The sequence below is a fragment of the Tenrec ecaudatus genome, chromosome 9 (assembly GCF_050624435.1).
Source record: "Tenrec ecaudatus isolate mTenEca1 chromosome 9, mTenEca1.hap1, whole genome shotgun sequence".
NCBI lineage: Eukaryota > Metazoa > Chordata > Mammalia > Afrosoricida > Tenrecidae > Tenrec > Tenrec ecaudatus.
The window spans coordinates 10,365,621-10,385,042 of record NC_134538.1 but is presented as its reverse complement, the minus strand read 5'-3'; the positions used below and the strand labels follow the sequence as shown (position 1 = coordinate 10,385,042).

The window sequence follows — 19,422 nt, the reverse complement described above, 5'->3', positions numbered from 1 at the left end:
GAGGGGCAATTCCCTGAACACCACATGACTGGTGAGGGGGGTTTGGGGGTGTCATGAAGGTCAGCAGACAGATATGGAATTCTGTATTATTTGAGGGTTTTTTGGCTAGGTTTTTTTCCACCATTTTTTCCATTTATGTATTAATCTGCATCAATTTAAATGCCTTGTATTTGTTTCTGTTGCTAAGCCTTCATTTTGCTCAAGTTAGTGATAAATCTTCCCTACATTATCTTTGTGCCCAACCAACTCAAAGGAACAAAACCAGAATGATTAGTAATGAAAAATGTAGGAATTAACACAACCGTTTGCTTTACGTATTATTAAGATTTAAAAAGTATTTAAAGAAAGTTTGTACTTCCTAAAAGGAAAATGCAATCTGAATGAAAACCCTGATGAAAAACAACTGTGAACCGTCCAGTGGCACTGGGGTTGCAGGGTGAGGGTGCTCTTTGCAGCACCCCAATTTCTTGATGAGAAGGTCGGAGGTACACTGGTTTGTATTATTGCGACATCCAAGAAATGCTCTAGCTTGCTTTTCCTTCCGCAAGGGCTTTATGTGTCAAATAGTTTTATGCTTGACCTCCAAATCTGTCTGACAATTTACTGATGACATTCACAATCTTTGGCTTACTCTGGTATTTTGACATATTTGCTGGGTTCTTGGCCACATCCTGGAACGCCACCAGAACTTCTGGATCCTGCATGGCAGCAAGAACCTCTGGATCCCTAAGAATCTCACTGAACACAGGCATTCCTGCCATTCCAGCCATACCTGCTCCCATTCCAGGCATTCCTCCAGGAAAATTACCAGGCATCCCCCCTGGAAAGCTACCCGGAAAGGAGCCATGTAGAGCTCCTGATTGTCATCTAGCTTCTTCCTCCTTCTGGGCTCGGTCATGTTCTTCCCGGGCTTTCTTAACTCTTTCTATTCTTTGATCTCTTGCTCTTCCCGGTTTCGCTCATACTTTCTCCGATGTTCTGCAATTTTCTGGGCCCTCGGCTGAACTTCTTTCAGCATTCCACTAGCGTCTTCATCATAGTCCAGTTTGCAAGCAAGGACAAGGTCATGTGCAGCTTCTTCCCAATGGCCCAAAAGTCTGTGTGCCTTCCCTCTCCATTTGTAAGGCTGAGCTGAATCAGGATTAATTTCAATGGCTCTGTCACAGTCTCGGATGGCAGCAGTTGGCTTCTGTAATTTGACGAAGACACTGGCTCTCTTGGCATAGAGAATGGCCAGGCGAGGATTCAGTTTGATGGCATCAGTAAATAGATCAATAGCTTTCTGTAGTTTACCATCATTTAGGGCATCAATGGCAGCCACTTTCTTGTCATTTGCCTGATCCATCATCTCTTCAGTTATCTCTACAGCTTCATCTCCCATTTCTTGAGGGGCATCTGCATCTGGTTCAAGCACACCTTCAATTGTCAATCTCTACATCACTTTCCTCACTTGATGGTTCATCTGCCTTTATGTTTTCCTCCGTCTCCGTATTATCTGGTTTTTCTTCCTTGATATCTTCTTCTGATCTGGATTTATGAGGAGCAGGTGGTATTTTACCACCCATGCTCTCCACCCACTCTCTCAGGAAGTGCATCTCCTCAGTGTGCAGAATGCTTGGGTCCTGCTTACACATTTTCACGAAGGCCCGCAGCTCACTCACTTTGTGGGGGTACATGCTCGGCAGGCAGAGGGGAGCCTTTTTCCACCTTTTTATCCTATCTTCTGTTTTCTTTTTGTTTTGTCTCTGTTACTGTTGGTTTGACTACCTACATAAGATAGGCATGGGAAGCAAGCCCAAGAAAAAATAATGGGACCATCGGTTCCAAGGGATTTGGCGGTAGAGGGAGAAGGGAGTGATGAGCAAACAACGCCTTAGACAGGGGAACAACTAGAGAATTAAAACCAACAACCAGGAGGACACAGAGATCCTGGGGGTGTTGGAGCAACAGCAGTCTAGCTGAGAGGAAGTACTAAGAGGCAGAAGATGGGTGAGCTTGATAGTGGGGCAGGAGGAAGGTAAAAGGAAACCGAGAAAAGATCTAGGAAGCAAAGCAATGGATAGAGGTATAAACATAGGTGTATACATATGTAAATATATTAATGCATAAAATAGAGGTATTATCGTATGTACATATATTTATATGGCAATACACTGAAGTAGTGAACAGACTGGGCCTCTGCTCAAGCCCCCCCTCAATTCAAAAACAGCTTGTTCTAACAACCTGGTATTCTGTGATGCTCACCCTCCCGGCACAATTACCGGACACAAAATGGGTACACAAGCAAATGTGGTGAAGAAAGCTGATGGTTCCCAACTACCAAAAGATATATTGTCTAGGGTTTTAAAGGCTAGAAATTAAACAAGTGGCCATCTAGCAGAGAAGCGACAAGCCCACACCCACACACACAAAACAAGGTTCAAGCAAATCTGCTTTTCAAGGGAAAAAAAGTCAGAAAAAATGTGACCAGAGAGAACCTACCCAGGTGAAGCCACGGGGTGCATTAACTCAGAGTGAGTTAACAGGTGCTCGCCTAGCGTTGAAAAGTGTGTACTATGAAAGCTCTGCCCAGTGAAGTTTTTTTCCCACGGGGGGGGGGGTAGCCCCTCATACATCATGTAAAGGGTCCTATCCTTTTAAATAGTAACATTGCTTAGGTTAAACTGGTCCAAGGAAAACTATTCGAGAGTTCACCATTTCAGGGGGTAGCATATGAGCATGAACCAATGATCCAAGAAAGAAGTTCAAACTGTATTGGCCTATAACAAGGTTCCAAGAATTGATGGGATACACAGTGAACCATTTCAGCAAGGTGAAGAAGCCCTGGATGCACACATTCCTTTATGCCAGGAAACTTGGAAGACAGCTCCCTGGTTAACAGACTGGAAGAGATCCCAATTCGTGCCCACCTCAAAGAAAGATGACCCAAGAGGTGCTCAAACTATAGAATGATATCATTGATAAAACGCACATTTAAAATTTGGGATAAGATCATCCAAAAACAGCTGCAGCAAAACAAAGACAGGGAACTGTCAATCGCTCAGGCTGGATTCAGAAGAGAATCTGAAATATGGACCTCATAGCTGTTGTCAAGTGGATCTTGGCTCTTGACAGAGACTACCAGAAAGATGCTTCCATGGGTTTCATTGAGGAGTTAAGGCATTCAACTTCGTGTACCATAATACTGTGGATAACATTGAGAAGAATGGGAACCCGAAATATTTCATTATGCTCATTCAAAATCTGTACACGGATGAAGAGGCAGTTAGGCAAACAGAACAACAGAAGTACTACATGATTGAAATCAGGAAAGGTGTGTGACAAGGCTGTATGCTCTCTATATTTATTCAATCATATGCTGAACAAAGACTTAGAGAAGCTGGATTATATGCAGAAGAGTGTGGCATCAGGATTGGAGGAAGGCTTATTAACACCTGTGATATGCAGATGACACACCTTGCTTGCTCAAAGTGAGGAGAAATTGAAACAGTAGCTGGTGAAGATCAGGATTTCAGCCTTCAGTGTGGATTATAGCTCAAGGTAAATAAAGCCGAAATCCTCATGACTGGACCAATAGGTAACATCGTGATAAATGGAGAAAAGGTTGAAGGATTTTGTCTTAAATGGATCCACACGCAATGCTCATGGAACAAGCAGTCAAGGGATCAAATAGCAGGTTGCCTTAGGTAAATCTGATAACTTAGAGTCTTGAAGAGCAGGGATGTTACTTTGAGGACTAAGGTGTTTCTGACCTAAGCCATGGGATTCTCCTTTGCGTCATAAGCATGTGAACGTTGGACCTTGAATATGGAAGACCCTAGAAGAATAGATGCATTTGAGCTGTGCTGCTAGAGAAGAATATGGAAACTACCATAGACCGCCAGAACGGCAAACCTTTCTGGCGTGGAGGAAGTAAGACAAGAGTGCTCCTTAGAGGCAAGGATGAAAAGAATTTGGTTTACACACTTTGAACAGATTGTCATGAGAGACCAGTCCGTGGAGAAGGACATCGTGTTTGTTAAAGTGGAGGGAAAGCGACAGAAATCCCTGGAAAAGAAGGACTGAGACAGTGGCTGCAACAATGGGCTCAGGCATAGAAACAAGTGAGTAGATGATGAAGGCCGGACAGTGTTTTGTTCTGTTGTGTGTAAGGTCATTGAGGTTCAGAACTGACTCCATGGCATCTAACAATGCATAGATTTCTGTTTGAGGCTAAAGAGAATTTCTCTGACAGCTGGCAGCAGAGTCAGCAGCAGCAGGCTCAGGGGGCCAGCTTTTACACGGCTGGAGGTGCCCTCATTTGGGCTGCTCGTGTCTCATGTGTCTCAGAAGTGCATATTTTATCAAGGTGTGCTCTAGACAACTTCTGTCCCAGCAAGCTACAAGCTTCTCAGATCATTTAATGGTGAACTGTGGCAGGGAGGAGAAAGGGCAACTTTAACAGCACCATGCAAAGTGTGGCAGCAAGTCTAAAGGTGGAAATGAAAAATCAGGTGATCAATGAACAGTTGGGAAGAGCTAGCTGGGATTTAAATTAGTGAGGAAAAACCTACTCTGAACTATCAGGGCAAGAAAATCAGAAAGTGTGAAGATAAGTAATAAGTGAAGAAGCTAGGGTGACTGGTTCAATTATATCAGTAATGATTATAAGAGGATCAATATCATAAAATTTGCAAACTATGTGTAAGCTCTAATGTAAGGCAAATGAGAAAATGACTTTTTCTTGCTAGCTTGCAATTGGGGACTCTTACGCAAATATGTGATCTCACACGTACAATATCTACCTATTCCACTAAATCTCTGCCTTTAGATAGCCTCCCTTTGATACTCCTGATTGTCTGTCAGCCAATTATAATTTTATAACTTTTAGTTACTGTTCATTTGTACAAAAATGTCTTCTTCCTCATTGTCCACTCGAATGGCCATTTTCACCCAGTAAATTAGGATGTCTTCCTGGTCCAGACCATCACTAGCCCTCAGTAAACTCCTGTGATGCTTTTATTTTAAGCAGAGTCAACATTGTTTTGCAAAAAACATACAATAGCTTTTAAAAATGTATTCCATGTACTTATTTATTTTTAAAATTTTCTTGCATTGCATTCAGTTAATTTTTTCTTATGCACACTCCCACCTCCTTCCACGCCAAGTAGCTAAATTTGTGAGATCAAAATGTCCACATTATAAAATGCCAAATAAACTATTGTCTCGTCCTCAATGTGGTAGTTAGTCTGTGTTGACTAGAAAAAACAATCCAGAGATATTTATACATGTTTAAGAAAGAGATTTATATCGAAGAGAAATTTCATATTAAGAATACATTCCAGCCCAATCCAGATCAAGTCTATAAGTTTAGTATTAGCCCATAAGTCCAATACTAGTCCACAAATTCCTATTCAGACTGATGGAGCCACATGCAATGATGCAGTATGCAGGAAGACCACAGGCCAGTTGGTGCAAAGTCTCGTGACTCCAGTAGCAGTGAAAGCAGCTCCGGGGCTCTCCCAGGTGTCAGCGTGCTCAACGTGTCTCCTCAACAAGAAGGTGAAAACAGAGAGAGGGGCTCTGCCAGGTCTCAACAAGTCTCCTCATGGCTTGTCAACCGGAAGACGAAGGCAGAGAGAGAATGTGTGGCCTACCTTCAGGGAGAAAAAAGAGGAAGTTCGCAGAATCCTCATGAGAAGGCCACACCCACAGGGAGGCAAAATCAGACTGTGACCTGATTGACAGAGTAGACTTTACCCTAGCACATATTTATCAAGTTCACAGGAAATTATGTAACAACCACACTCAAAGAATCCCATTATTCCTCAACCACAGTCAATGCTTCTCTCCCAAGACACTTGGTAACAATATGTTGCTATTGTGAGTTGCTATCAGTGTCACCCTAATGACCAACGGGATGAAACACCACCTAGCCCATGATTATCCGCACAACTGGTAGATGTGGGTCCGTTGTTGTGGCCACAGTGTATTTTGAGAACTTTGTAATCCATAAATGTATCTTCCAAAACCATGTTAGAGATTATTTTATTTTAATCCATAGACTCTTCACTGGCTAGTTTTAGGAGGTGGATCATCAAGCCTTTTTCCTATTTGTCATAGTCTGAAAACTACACTAAGGCCCTGTTGGCATTTCAAGTGCTGATGGCACAGCTTTAGCATCATAGCAGTACACCAGCAACACAACAGAATAACAACTGATGTGCAGGTGGCGAAAGACGTCCTTAAGCCCAACCAAGCCCACTGCTGTGGATCTGCTTCTGGTTCATGGCAGTCCAACAGGACAGAGTAGAACTGTCCCATAGGGTTATTGTGTTAGGCCAGGTAGCCTAGAGAAACAAATCCAGGGCTCATATGTGTGTATAAGGCAGTTCTATAACAAATGGTAATTGTCTACTAAGAAAACATCCCAACCCATTCCAGATCAAGTCCATAGTCAATTATTAGCCCACAGGTCTGGTAATAGTCTATAAATTCCTCTTCGGACTCATGCAACAGATGCAATGATGCTCTAAAGGAAGATAACACGCGTGTAGGTGGAAAATCTTGTGGATCCAGTGGTGGCGGAAGCATCTCTGGGGCTTTGGCTGCCGTGAGTGTGGCTCCATGTGGTTTCGCATCAAGAATGTGAATCACAGAGAGATTTCCCAGAATCCTCCTGAGAAGGTCACACCCACAAAGAGGGTTCAGGCTGTGACCTGATTGACAGGCTACACTCTATCCCTTTAATCTTATTTATCCAGTTGACATGAAATGATGTAACTATCACAGTTATTTAGGCTGAATGCTTGATGGGAGCAGACTGCCTCATTATTCCCCCATGAAGCAGTGAAGGGGTTGCAACCATGAACATTTCAGTAAGCGGGCCAATGCTTCCCTTCATGTTACCCACTGCACCACCATGTTTCCTTGGACTATGTCCTTAATAAACATGAAATGATCTAATCAAGAATATTTTTCTTGATTAGAGTTGTAAGAGTCCCCAATAAAATGGTCTAAATAAATAAATAATGGAAAAGAAACATTTTTTTCTTTATAAAATATTTCTATACCTGTGAAATCTTTAGAAGACTCAGAATATTCATGACTATTTCTTGAAGGTAAACTCTTTCACATTTTAGATGTATTCAAATACCCAGTGCAGTATCTCCTGTAATACATTACTCAGAACATCCATTAACGTACACAGGACACATTCATTAGCTCAGCGATTCTGTAGAGGCAGAAACCAGCATGGGTGGGGATTTGTTGTGGTGGTGACTGTTAGGTGCTATCAAGTTGGTTCCCACTCAAGTTGTACAACCCTCTGTACAACAGAAGGGGACACTGCCTGGCCCTGGGCCAACCCCACTGTGGTTTTTATGTTTGAGCCCATTCTTGCAGCTATGGTATCAATCCATCTTGTTGAGGGCCTTCTCTTTGCTGCCCCTCTACTTTACTAAGCATGATGTCCTTCTCCAGGGACTGATCTCCCCTGACCACACGTCCAAAGTACGTAAGACGAAGTCTCCTCTAATGAGCATTCCGAATTCACTTCTCCGAGACAGATTCATTTGTCGTTTCAATGGGTGAATTTTAGCACTACATTTCTGATGAGGTTCCAGTCAAGTTGTCCACTGAGGTTGCGAACATCTCAAGACTCAACTGGTTCTGAAGTATCTGCTTCCAAACACGCACATATGTTTGCTGGGCCGGACTTCAACCTTGTTCAACACAGTTCAAGGGTGACTGACAGAGAACCACAAATTCTTCAATTGTGAATGGAAACAGTATTCAACATGGGAAAAACTTCAAGTCACTGCACTGTTAGAAACTAAAACTTGCTCTTAAAAATAAAGGGAATGTGGGCATTCTATAGTAACTAAATCTCCCAACCAACCGAGTCAAGATAATAGTGCCCAGAACAAAGTGGGAAATCACACCACTTTGAATGTGCAGTTCTCTGTACTACACATAATCCAGTGCCAGGGATCTGGCTCCTGAAAGGGCCCAATATGCCCCTTCCAATTCCCCCATTACACGGCTTTTCCCATTTCCCCCATTCCAATTATGTTTCTGAATCACCAACATTTAAAATTTTTTAATCTGTTCAAGTTTCACATTGCTGGCCAGGCTGACATGGTTTATGTCCTTGTTACCTGGGCCTCTCCTGTGTGTTTTCATGCTGTGACAACTAATAGTGAGAAAGTAACAGAGAGAGAGAGAGAGCCACAATCTTTTCATACCCAAATCTTGAAAGTGACCTCCCATAATTGCTGTTATAGTCTATTCATTAGATGAAAGTTACTAAATCCATCCCACATGCCAAGGAAGAGTGACACTAGGACATGAATATGTCCAGGCTAGATAGTATTCAAATCAGTGACCATCATATCAATTCAAACTTAAATCCCATGTTTGTCAGAGTAGAAATGTGCTACATAAAAGTTATTTTTTCTTTATTTCTATCTTTCCTTTTTTATTCTAACCTGTGTGAAAGTTTATAGAGCAAATTGGTGGCTATTCTATAATTAATACACATTTTTTTCATGACACTGATTGAAATATCCATAATGCAACAACTACATCACCATCTTTTTCAATGTCATTCACCAATTGTCCCTATCTCTTCCTGTCTTCTCAGCTTTATCCCTGGACAAATGATGCTCATTTAATCTTATATGGATGAGTGTTCTAAGAGCTTTGGATGAACTTGATGTTATTGTTCACTGTGAAGGCCTGCCTGTTATTTGGTTAAAAGTTGACCAACATGGGTGAGTTCATTTCTAGGTCTTCAGGGTGGCAAAGTTCTAGTCTAGAGATTCCACCAGGCTCTATCCACAACATGTTCATTGTGAATTTCTTCACAATGTCAAAAGGGTGGAGTTAACCTAAATAGCCATGAAGAATAAATGAAAAAGCACACAATAATGCATACACACAGTGAAATAGCATCCTTCACATTATTTCCAATAATTGATTTTCAGAAGTACCTCTTTTTTTCTGAGACACCTCTCTGGTAGACTTACTTCACCAACTTTTTGGTTAATACCTGAACAAATTAACTCCACCTCCTAGGGATACAATGTATAATAAGACTCTATATACTCGTATAATAGAATGAAATACCACTTGTTCTATACCATCCTTACAATTGTTGTTACACTTGACCCCATTGTTGCAACCACGGTGTCAATGTACCGTGTCCAGCATTTCCCTCTGTTTCCTTGAAACTCAATTTTACTAAGCATGATGTCTTTCTCCAGAGATTGGTTTCTCCTGATAACACCTCCAAAGTAAATGAGAGTAGGCTTAACCATCCTTGCTCCTACAGAGCATTCTGGTGTACTTCCTCCAAGATAGAATGTATGATTTGGCCTTGGTACTCCCAATATTCTTTGCCAACACCATAGTCCAAGTGCATCCATTCTTCCATGGTCTTCCTGATTCACTGTCTAACTTTCACATGTATATAAGGTGATTGGAAACACCATGGAAACACCATTAAGGTTCACCTTAATCCCCAAATGGCATTTTTGCTTTCTAATTCTTTAGAGAGGTATGTATGCTGCAGCAGATTTGCTCGATTCAATACATATTTTGGTTTCTTAACTACTCCTTTCATGAATCTTGATTGTGGATCCAAGTAAAATTAAACCCTTAAAATTGTAAATATTTTATACACTCACTATGATGTTGGCTATTGGTCTATTTGTGAGGATTTCCATTTTCATTGAATTAAATTGTAATCCATTCTGAAGGCTACAGTCTTTGAATTTCATCAGGAAGTACTTTCAAGTCCAACCAAAAAAACCAATCCCAACCCCGCTGCCATAGAATGAATCCCTACCATAGCAACCGGATAAGTGTTTGAGGCTAAAAATCTTTATGGAAGCAGATAGCCTCAAGGTGATAAGTGTGCAATAAACCAACAGTTTTACAACACACGTTTGATCAATAAATAAATATTCTAAAGACTGTTGAGCTTCTTGAGCCTCTGAGTTTATATTCAATTAAACTTCATTCTGCTTTTATTTCTTCCATTTTTTTCCTGCCTTATATTTTTAGCTTTTTGTGCTTCTTGCATTGGGGAGCTCAGGTGGTGTCACAGTGGTTTTATGCTGGGCTGCTCATCATAAGGTCAGCAGTGTGAAACCACCAGGAACTCTGAGGAGAAATATGTAGGTTTCTATTCCTGTAAAGAGCAATAGCCTTTGAAACTCAAAAAGGGACTTCTATATTGTTCTATAGGGTTGCTATGAGTTAGAAGAGATTCTATTGCAGTGAATTCGGTGAAAGATTTTTGAGTTATGTATGTTCAGTCTCTTGATGTCCCACTCACTAATGATCTTCTCATTTTCCCCCCTTTATATTATTTGCTCTGTGTTTTGTTTCTATGTGTTGAAGTTCATTGATTCTTTTCTTTTACTGTACCTATATTAATCTCTATCTCAAGCCTATGGTGTTTCAGTTATCTGCATGGCCTCATTCTGCATATGTTCACCAATATATTGTTTCTGGGGTTAGAATATTAACGGCAGTCATATTATTACTAATATTACACATGGAATAAAAGCACACTTGGAAAAAGCACACCAACCCACGTGACCACGAGGTGTTGAAGAGCTCAGGTATCAGGCACCAAAGAACAACAACAACAACAAAAAACATCATTTTGAGACAGGGGAGTGCAGATTGAAGTCCCAAAGCTCATCTGAAGGCAACTGGACATCACCTTACCGAAGGGTTGTGGGAACGAGACCAGCCAGTCAGGGACCAATGTAGCAACAATGAAATATACAACTCTACCTAACAAATCTGGCTAGACCATAGGGTGTACACTGGTACAGATAGGAACGAGAAACACAGGGAATCCAGGTCCAGTGGTGAGAGTGGTGATACAGGGAGGGTGGAGGGAGGGTGGGGTGAAAAGGGAGAACTGATTATAAGGATCAACATATAACCTTCTCCGTGAGAGATCGACAATGACAACAGATAAGTGGTTGAAGGGAGATATCGGAAAGTGTAAGATATGACAAAATAATAATAATTTATAAATCATCAAGGGTTCATGGGGGGGGTGCACTGAGGGAGGTGGGGGGGTTGAGCTGATGACACCAAGGGCTCAAATGGAAAGCAAATGTTTTGGGAATGATGATGGAAATAAATGTACAAATGTGCTTGACACAATGGATGGATGTGAGGATTGTGGTGAGTTGTATGACCACCCAATAAAATGATTTAAAAAATAATAGCACTACTAATATAATCTACTGTAGCATTTCCCAAAGTCTGATCTACAGACAAGTGTCCCTGAGACTCAGTGGATCCCCAAGGTCAAAATCATTTTTATAATAAAGATAAATTATTTTATATTGTTTTTTTCATTCCTAGCCTTGCAGTCATATTTTTTGAAAATTACCAATGTATGAAACTTCTGCTGTCTTTGTATGAATCAAGGCTGTGAATCAAACCTACAAATGATTTACCACTATATACTCAAATTAAAAAGTAAATGCTACTTAAGTTAAGAATATTCTTTTGGAAGCAGAAAAATCATCAAATCCTGACATTGTATAGAAATACTTTTAGTATTCCATGTAATAAAATGGTAAATGTGCATATATTATTATGTATAATAATATAAAGTGCTTGTATCAAGAAAAAGCATTTGCTTAATTGAGTATGGATACGATTTGTAAAGCCATTTTTGTAAGAAAGAACTGAAAAGAAGCAATGATTTGGGTTTTAATGCAGGTCTTTTTCCCAATATAAATAAGTTGAAATTTAATGATAAATAAAATAATTTACAGTATAATTTTGTCAATAATATATTCAACCTTTCAAGTACAAATTAAATTTGTATCCATTTATGTGACCTTGATAGTTTTCTAGCTTTTAAATACACCAAAGAGGTTGGTGATGATGTTAAAAATGTGATTATTTTTAATATAACATATAGACATATTTGGAAGAGCTGCATAGATCATTAACCAATACTTTCTAAATAACCAGTACATAGTATTAAAAAAAAATCATGTGTGAGTAAAAGATTTATTTAAAGAGTAAGTAGACCAATGGATTTTACTGTAATATAGAATAAAATGTTAGTTGGTATGAATTCAGATTCTATATTATATATACCTATTGATTAATAGATTGTTTTTTTTGAGATTCAATCTTGTATTAAAGAAGAATATTTTAAATTTTGTGAAAAATTATTAAAATGCTCTGCCATTTTCAACTTTACATGAGTTTATTTCATATACTTCAGTCAAAAATAAAACTACAATCAAGTGAATGAAGAAACAAATATTAGTATGTACTACTATAAATTAGATAATTACATATGAATAGAACACAATGCCACTCTTTTCAGTAAATTTCTTTTGTTTTGAAATATATTAAGGATATGCAATCTCTTTATAGTTATTTAAAATTAATTAGATAAATATTTTTTAAACTTTCAACTCAATGTATATCACAGTAAGTATTCATAGATAGAGCTCAAATAAGGCAAAGTTTTTGATGTAGCTAAATAGTTTTTAAAAGTATAAAGGGATCCTGAGATAAGCATAATTAAATATTGATCTAATATAATATTACTGAGCCATGGTATTTTCTTTTTCTTTTAATGGTCATGATATATTAGCACTTTATTTTATTATTACATTTTTTTAGAATTCAATACCTTTCTTTTTCCCCCCCAGTACTTTCATTGGGGGCGCTTACAGCTCTTATCACAATCTATACATTCATCTAGTGTGTCAAACACATTTGCACATATGCCAACATCATCATTTTCAAAGCATTCTTTTCCCTCCTGAGCCCCTGATATCAGATCCCCATTTCTTCCCCCTCCCTCCCTGCCCACCCTCCCTTATGAACCCTTGATAATTTATAGATTATTTTATACCTTAATTAAGGTATAGATTTATAGATATGAGTACACAATATATAGATATGAGTACATAGTTCTATCTCCTCTCGTTATATTTACATGTTACATTTGTACATGCCTATATTCAGATATTCAGACCTCTATAAATGTCCATTCCTCCTGGTCTTTCCTCTATTTCCTTTTACATTCCTCTTGTCCCATCATCATGTTCATTCAGATTTAGTAATTCCCTGCTGCTACGTTGCCCTTGATAAAGCCCCACTAGGCATGCTACACCCTTCTTTCTATTGATTTTAGTTCACTTGTTGTTCCTTTGTTCCTGTGGCCCTTTTCTGCCCAGTCCCCCACCTCCCCTTCTCCTGTATCCCTTGGAACCATTGATTACTTTCTTTTAGTCTCCAAATTATTTATGCAGCTTATCTTATCTAGATAGGCATGCAGATACATTCTAAGTGTAAAAACTAGGCAAAGCCAAATAAACCAATGAAACAAAAACAACCAAAAAACAAAAAGAAAGCCACTGACAAAAATGAAAAAGCCTATAAATAGGTCAAGGTCTGTTTGTTGGCCTTTGTGAGTGTTTTCCAGTCAAGTCTGAATGGGTGACACACGTTGCCTCTATTTTTGGTATTCCCTGGGGGTTTCATCACTTTGCTGCCCTTGCTGCTCTGTTGCACACCATCAGTGTTTCGCCCCAGCGTAATGAGGCCCGATTGTGCACTATTTCCTCACTGAGTCTCCAGTGTTGTTCCCTATAGGACTAAGGTTTAGTGGGGGATGTCGTGTCTTGTGGTGGGGCCGGTCATATGGTCCTCTCTGTGCATTGTCTGCTCTGAACAGGAATATCGTCCTTGGGACTTGGTGGGTCAGGATGTCCTCTCCTCCCTCTCCATCCCATTTTGTTTCTCCCATGTGCTGTCATCTGACGCACCCCTCTTCCTAAGCTGTAGCCTCAGTGCTGTCCTCTGAAGTGCATTCTTCTAGAGGGTGGGGGTGTCGTCATTGTTGGGATTGGGGTCGGCCCCAGTTGTGGTATTTTCAATTGCCTCCTAAGCATGCACAAGTTGGACATTGAATAGAGATTATTGATGCAATTGAATTATAGTGCTTGTGATGAATATTGAAATTACCACGGACTTGCAAAAGCACAAACAAATCTGTCTGGGAAGAAGTACAGCCAGAATGCTCCTTAAAAGAAATGATGGTCAGACTAACAAAGTGGCTACAACAATGGGCTCGAACGTAACCATGACTGAGGATGGCACAGGACTAGGCAGTGTTTGCTTCCGGTGTACATCAGGTTGTTACGGGTAGGAATAGACTCAATGATAGTTAAAACAACAGTACCAATATGCATTAGGTGGTATTGATCTGGAATGAAGCCAGATTTTATTTATGTAGAGTATCTCATTAAATCATCACAAAAGTTTTATGAGATTGATATACAGGTTATAGTTAATTAATGATTAAGGAAATTGAGCTCGGAAATGTTGAGTAGTCTGCCAGTAATAACACAGCAGTAAGCAGTAGCATTTGTCACAACAAATGGACTTCGAGGGGCACAAACAGTTTTTGCTTGATTGGTAATCTAAAGATTGACAGTTTGGACCCACTCAGTGGCCTCACAAAAGTAAGGCCTGGTCATCTGCTTCCTAAATATTACAGTCAAGAAAACTCAATGCAGCAAGCGTTCTACTCTGTAATAGAGGGCCATCCCAAGTCTGAATTGATTTTATGGCAAGAGTTTATGGATATTTTAAAATGCAATTTCTTTGATTATAGCATTTAAAAAAATTATATATATATATATATATATATATATATATATATATATATATATATATATATATATATATATATATATATAGAGAGAGAGAGAGAGAGAGAGAGAGAGAGAGAGAGAGAGGTTGTCTATTCCTATAAAGAAATGCACTCTCAGAAATCCAGAGGCAGTTCTTCCCTGGCATATTGGGTTGTGATGAGTCAGAATATCTGAGTTCATGACTCAACTTTTCAGTAAATTATATGTCATTTGTCTAACAATTATGAGAAGAAATTAAGCTGATCAAGAGTTCTCAGGATTTTTCCCTTCCCAAAATATATTACATTACAGTTGTTACATTCAATTTGGTTACTTTGAATATCATACTGGCAGCCATGATAAAAGGGTTGAGTGCCCAAATAATATAATGCCTTCAACTCCCAGAGAGAGGTCTGATGGTCATGACATCAGTGTTGATTCACTGAGTTGATCTAATTCTAGCCCATAGCAGAGAAATATTATCTCAGATAGCTTTCGCACTTGTATATGTATACTATAGCAATAGTCTACTAACTTTCAGTGTAAGTGTAGCACAAATATTTTATACATCTTTGCCTCAATACCAAAAGGCATCTTCACACAAGTAATAATGAGTTTTAAGACTTCACACAGGTAATAAAGGCTCATCACCATAAATATTGGCCAGTTTTTATAAGATCAACCAGGCATTCTTCCATAGTTTAATAGTACCAAACAAATTTTCTGGATCAAGTGATTTATTTTCATCTCTTTCAAATATACCAGGAATATACTGGTTATTTCTCAAGGTACATTTTACAAAGGCTCACTGATTTTAGATAAATAAAGTAGTTTGGAAGTGAAGTCACAAAGCATGAAATTACAGAGAAACTTGGCTTTCCAAGGTAACCGATTAAAAGTGCAACTCACGGCCCAAATCATTCTTTTTTTTTGTACTACGTATTTTATTATATGCAGATGCCAGTGTATATAAAACAACCCTTGTGAAATAGAAATTCATGAAAATTCAGAGAGGTAGATGTTAAGGACTGACAAAAGAAGTTTGTATAGTATGGCACATGTAACTGTGAAGACAAGCTTTTGTACAAGCTTCAAATTTAGCTCTCCTTGAATAGTCACTTGTTCATGAGAAGTGGCTTAGGAAACCTTTCAAAGATTCATCTTCCTGCAAAAATGAACAGACTTTCTGGGGTCTAAAGGGATTTGTACTTGAAGACACTCCAGTCAGCAAGGGGTCATGTTGGGCATTCTGCAGACAAAACTGTTTCAAATCTGCAGCTGCCTGGGAAACTTTCACACGGTTGAGCCAAGCCTCCAGCCGGAGCTGCTGAACCACTTTCTTCATGGCGGTGACACTGGAAGAGCCAGACATGGCTAGCAACAGGGCGCGGAGACGTTCGTTCCTCGGTCGTCGGATCTGCGGGTGAGTTGGCCGCTCAGGACTGCAAGGCAGCGCGGCAGGGGGCCGGCCCAAATCATTCTTATAGAGCTCCCATTCGAAAGACACACAAAGGTGCAAATATATCATCAAAGAGGTCGTCTAAAAGTGCTGCCTTTTATTATACTTAGATGTGTACCTCCAGTATATCCAAGCTGCTTTTGACTAGCAGATTTGTATCCATCCTACCACTATACTGTATTTCTTGTTATATTGTAGGACATCACCATTTCTATACTCATCCGTAAATGCAAATAAAATCAGTTCTGCAAATTTCCATTTCAAATGAGTGCTTTTTCCTAATGCATCCATATATTTCCAAGAAATTATGACTTGAGATTTGATTAATTATTGAATTTTCTGCTTCACTATGTGCCACCACTTATCAGTCAGTTTGTCATACCGTGGTGTGATACATGTTGTGGTGTTCCTGGAAGCTATGGCACTGGTATTTCAAATAGCAGGACCTCCCTCTGATTGGGAGTTCCTCCTTTCCCTCCTCCTTAACATGTCCCCCCCCCCCCACTCCAATAGCCTATTTCCACCCTGGATCACATGCAAGGAGAAGATAGTACTGAGCTGTGCAGAAATCCACAATAAAAAAAGACTTCAGTGTAAGTAAGTGTAGCACAAATATTTTATACATCTTTGCCTCAGTACCAAAAGGCATCTTCACACAATAACAGAAGAGCTGGATTCTTGCTATATAATGTATAGGGTCACTAGGTGACTGGTAGATTTAATATACCCCTCATCTACCCCAGTCACCTCAAAACACTGCTTCCCTTATCTCAGTAACACACAGTCTTATCTTCTCCAGCTCATCAAAAATTACTATAATTATCCGGAAGCCTTCTTATAATGAATAAAAACACCACTTAAAACCTACTCATAAGCACCTATATACTATTCCTCCTACCCACACAACTATCAGTCCGTCTTCATCTATACACAATATAATTTCCAGCATCTATGTGATCCTCCTCTTACCTAAAGATCAAACCCACCCATCCCCCAAAGTCAAGAAGTCAGTGCATCACTTACAGTTCAAACACTATGCAGCACAAACAATACACAGCAGCAGCAACCACAAAAAAACCAAAAGAAAATCAACAATTGAAGACTACCCAAACCCAATGGAAAAAACAGAAGAAAAAGCTCTTGAATTGCCATCTAGAGAACACAAGAAAACTACGCAGGTCTCCGGGTGACTCCGTGTGGCTTGTGAACAGGAAGATGAAAGCAGAGATGGAGGGCCGGGCCTCCAGGGAGCAACTTATCTAGGTCACCTTCTAATCAAGCTGTGACCTTATTGGCAGGCTAAACACCACACTTCACTCTTAATACCCTCAAATTGACACTAGATTGTGTAACTAATGCACAGGATATCTCTAAGATGAGCCAGAAGACGATTAAAAAAAAAGATTCAGGAATAGATTGGGGGCTCACAATTAATCCTTGCTCCAATCAAAGAACAAGTAGTTCCTACCACACAACCTGCCCTCATGAATGAAACAGAGTCGATATGGGTGCTATAGCAAAGTGTGATGAAAATGTTAGATGGTATCTGGATACCAGATAGGACAGTGACTCCGTTCTTAAAGGCTTGTTCCCAAACATGTAGCCATCTGAAATGTGAAATCAATCCATGTGGAAGAAACACACCCACATCTGTGAGCCACATATTATAAATTATATAATCCAAATCCAAACAAAAGAATAGTATCAGAAATTAAAATTGAGATTCTGGTGTGCAGAAGGCTGTGGAAGACAGTGGAAGCCCAAATAACATTTTCAGGATATATACAGGGCATAAGCCTCTAGTGATTTACTTTTAATCATGATTGAAGGACAGGAAAAAACTGGTTATCAGACAAAGAATATTGGCGAGATGACTATAGTAGATTAAAATGACGAATCTGATTTGAACGGTTAAAACTTTGTCACTTGATGTCCCCTCTGGTACACTTTGGGCTTGATCTAGCTTTTTAAGATTTTCTTGGTATGTTTACCTTTTTTCATATTGAGGTTTATTTCTGATGTATTTGGTCATTATGGGGAGCCTTCTAGAATCTTTGATAGGTGTTTTTACATGTTTTTTGGTATTTGAAACACAGCATAAATGGACATATAGTGACAACAATTACAAGAAGAGCTCCAGGGGGTGGGGGTGCAGTGGGGGAAGGAGGGGAGGCTAAGGAAGAGCTGATATGAAGGAGTTCAAGAAAGAATAAAATGTTTTGAAACTGATTTTGATAGCAATTGTACAATACTGCTTGATGTACCATATACTCGAGTATAAACTGACCCAGATATCAGCCAAGGTACCTAATTTTACCACAAAAATCTGCATTAAAAATGTACTGAAGAACTCAGCTTATAATTGAGTATATATGGTAATTTAACTATGGAAAGGTGTGATATCTGGCTTAGCTCCTAATGTTAAATAAATAAATCAAAGTGAAATAGAAAGCTTTTTAAATGTACCCATTCCAAAACCTGTTGACTCAACAGGATGCTCAAATTATAAAACAATATCATCAAAATCATATGCAATAAAGTTTTGCTGATAACAAATCTAATAATAGTTACAGCAGCAGCATATTGAGCTTCTGGGTGAATTGAGAAGAAGATGCAGACAAAGGATATCATTGCTGATGCCAGATGAATCTTGGCTGAAAGGAAAGAACAGGATTATATTTAATTGTTTTATTGACTATGTTGAGGGATTGGACCCAGTGGATCATAACAAACTAAGGATACTCTTGCAAAGAATTGGAATCGCAGAACACTTCATTGTGCTCATGAGGAACCTGTACATGGAACAAGAGGCAATTGTATGAACAAGAAAATACTACATTGTTTAAAATCAAGAAAGATGTGAGTCTGAGGCTTATTCTCTCACTATACTTATTTAATCTGTATGCTCAGCAAGTAATTAGAGAGTCTGGGTTATATGAAGAAGAATGTGGTATCAGGACTCCTGGGAGGCTTATTAATAACCTATGGTATGCAGATAACACAACCTGACATTCTGAAGTGAAGACTTAAAGCACTAGCTGATTAAAATCAAGAATTTCAAAAAAATCCAGAATTTCAGCCTTAAATATGGATTACAATCAATACAAAGAGAATCAAACTCTTCACAACCAGACCAAAGCGTAACCTCATAAAAATTGAGAAAGTTTAAACTTGTCAGGGATCTCATCTTGCATGGAATCACAATCAATATTCATGGAAGTAGCAGTCAGGAGATCAAATGATGCATTACGTTGGGTAAATCTGCTGCACACGACTCTGAGA

The 19,422-nt window shown here is 39.2% G+C and overlaps 2 pseudogenes; both read right to left on the bottom strand.

Moving 5' to 3' along the window:
* Positions 1–569: 569 nt before the first annotated feature.
* Positions 570–1,676, bottom strand: LOC142456288 (hsc70-interacting protein pseudogene; annotated as a pseudogene).
* Positions 1,677–15,615: 13,939 nt separating this feature from the next.
* On the bottom strand, positions 15,616–16,053 carry LOC142456287 (guanine nucleotide-binding protein G(I)/G(S)/G(O) subunit gamma-5 pseudogene; annotated as a pseudogene).
* Positions 16,054–19,422: the final 3,369 nt, after the last annotated feature.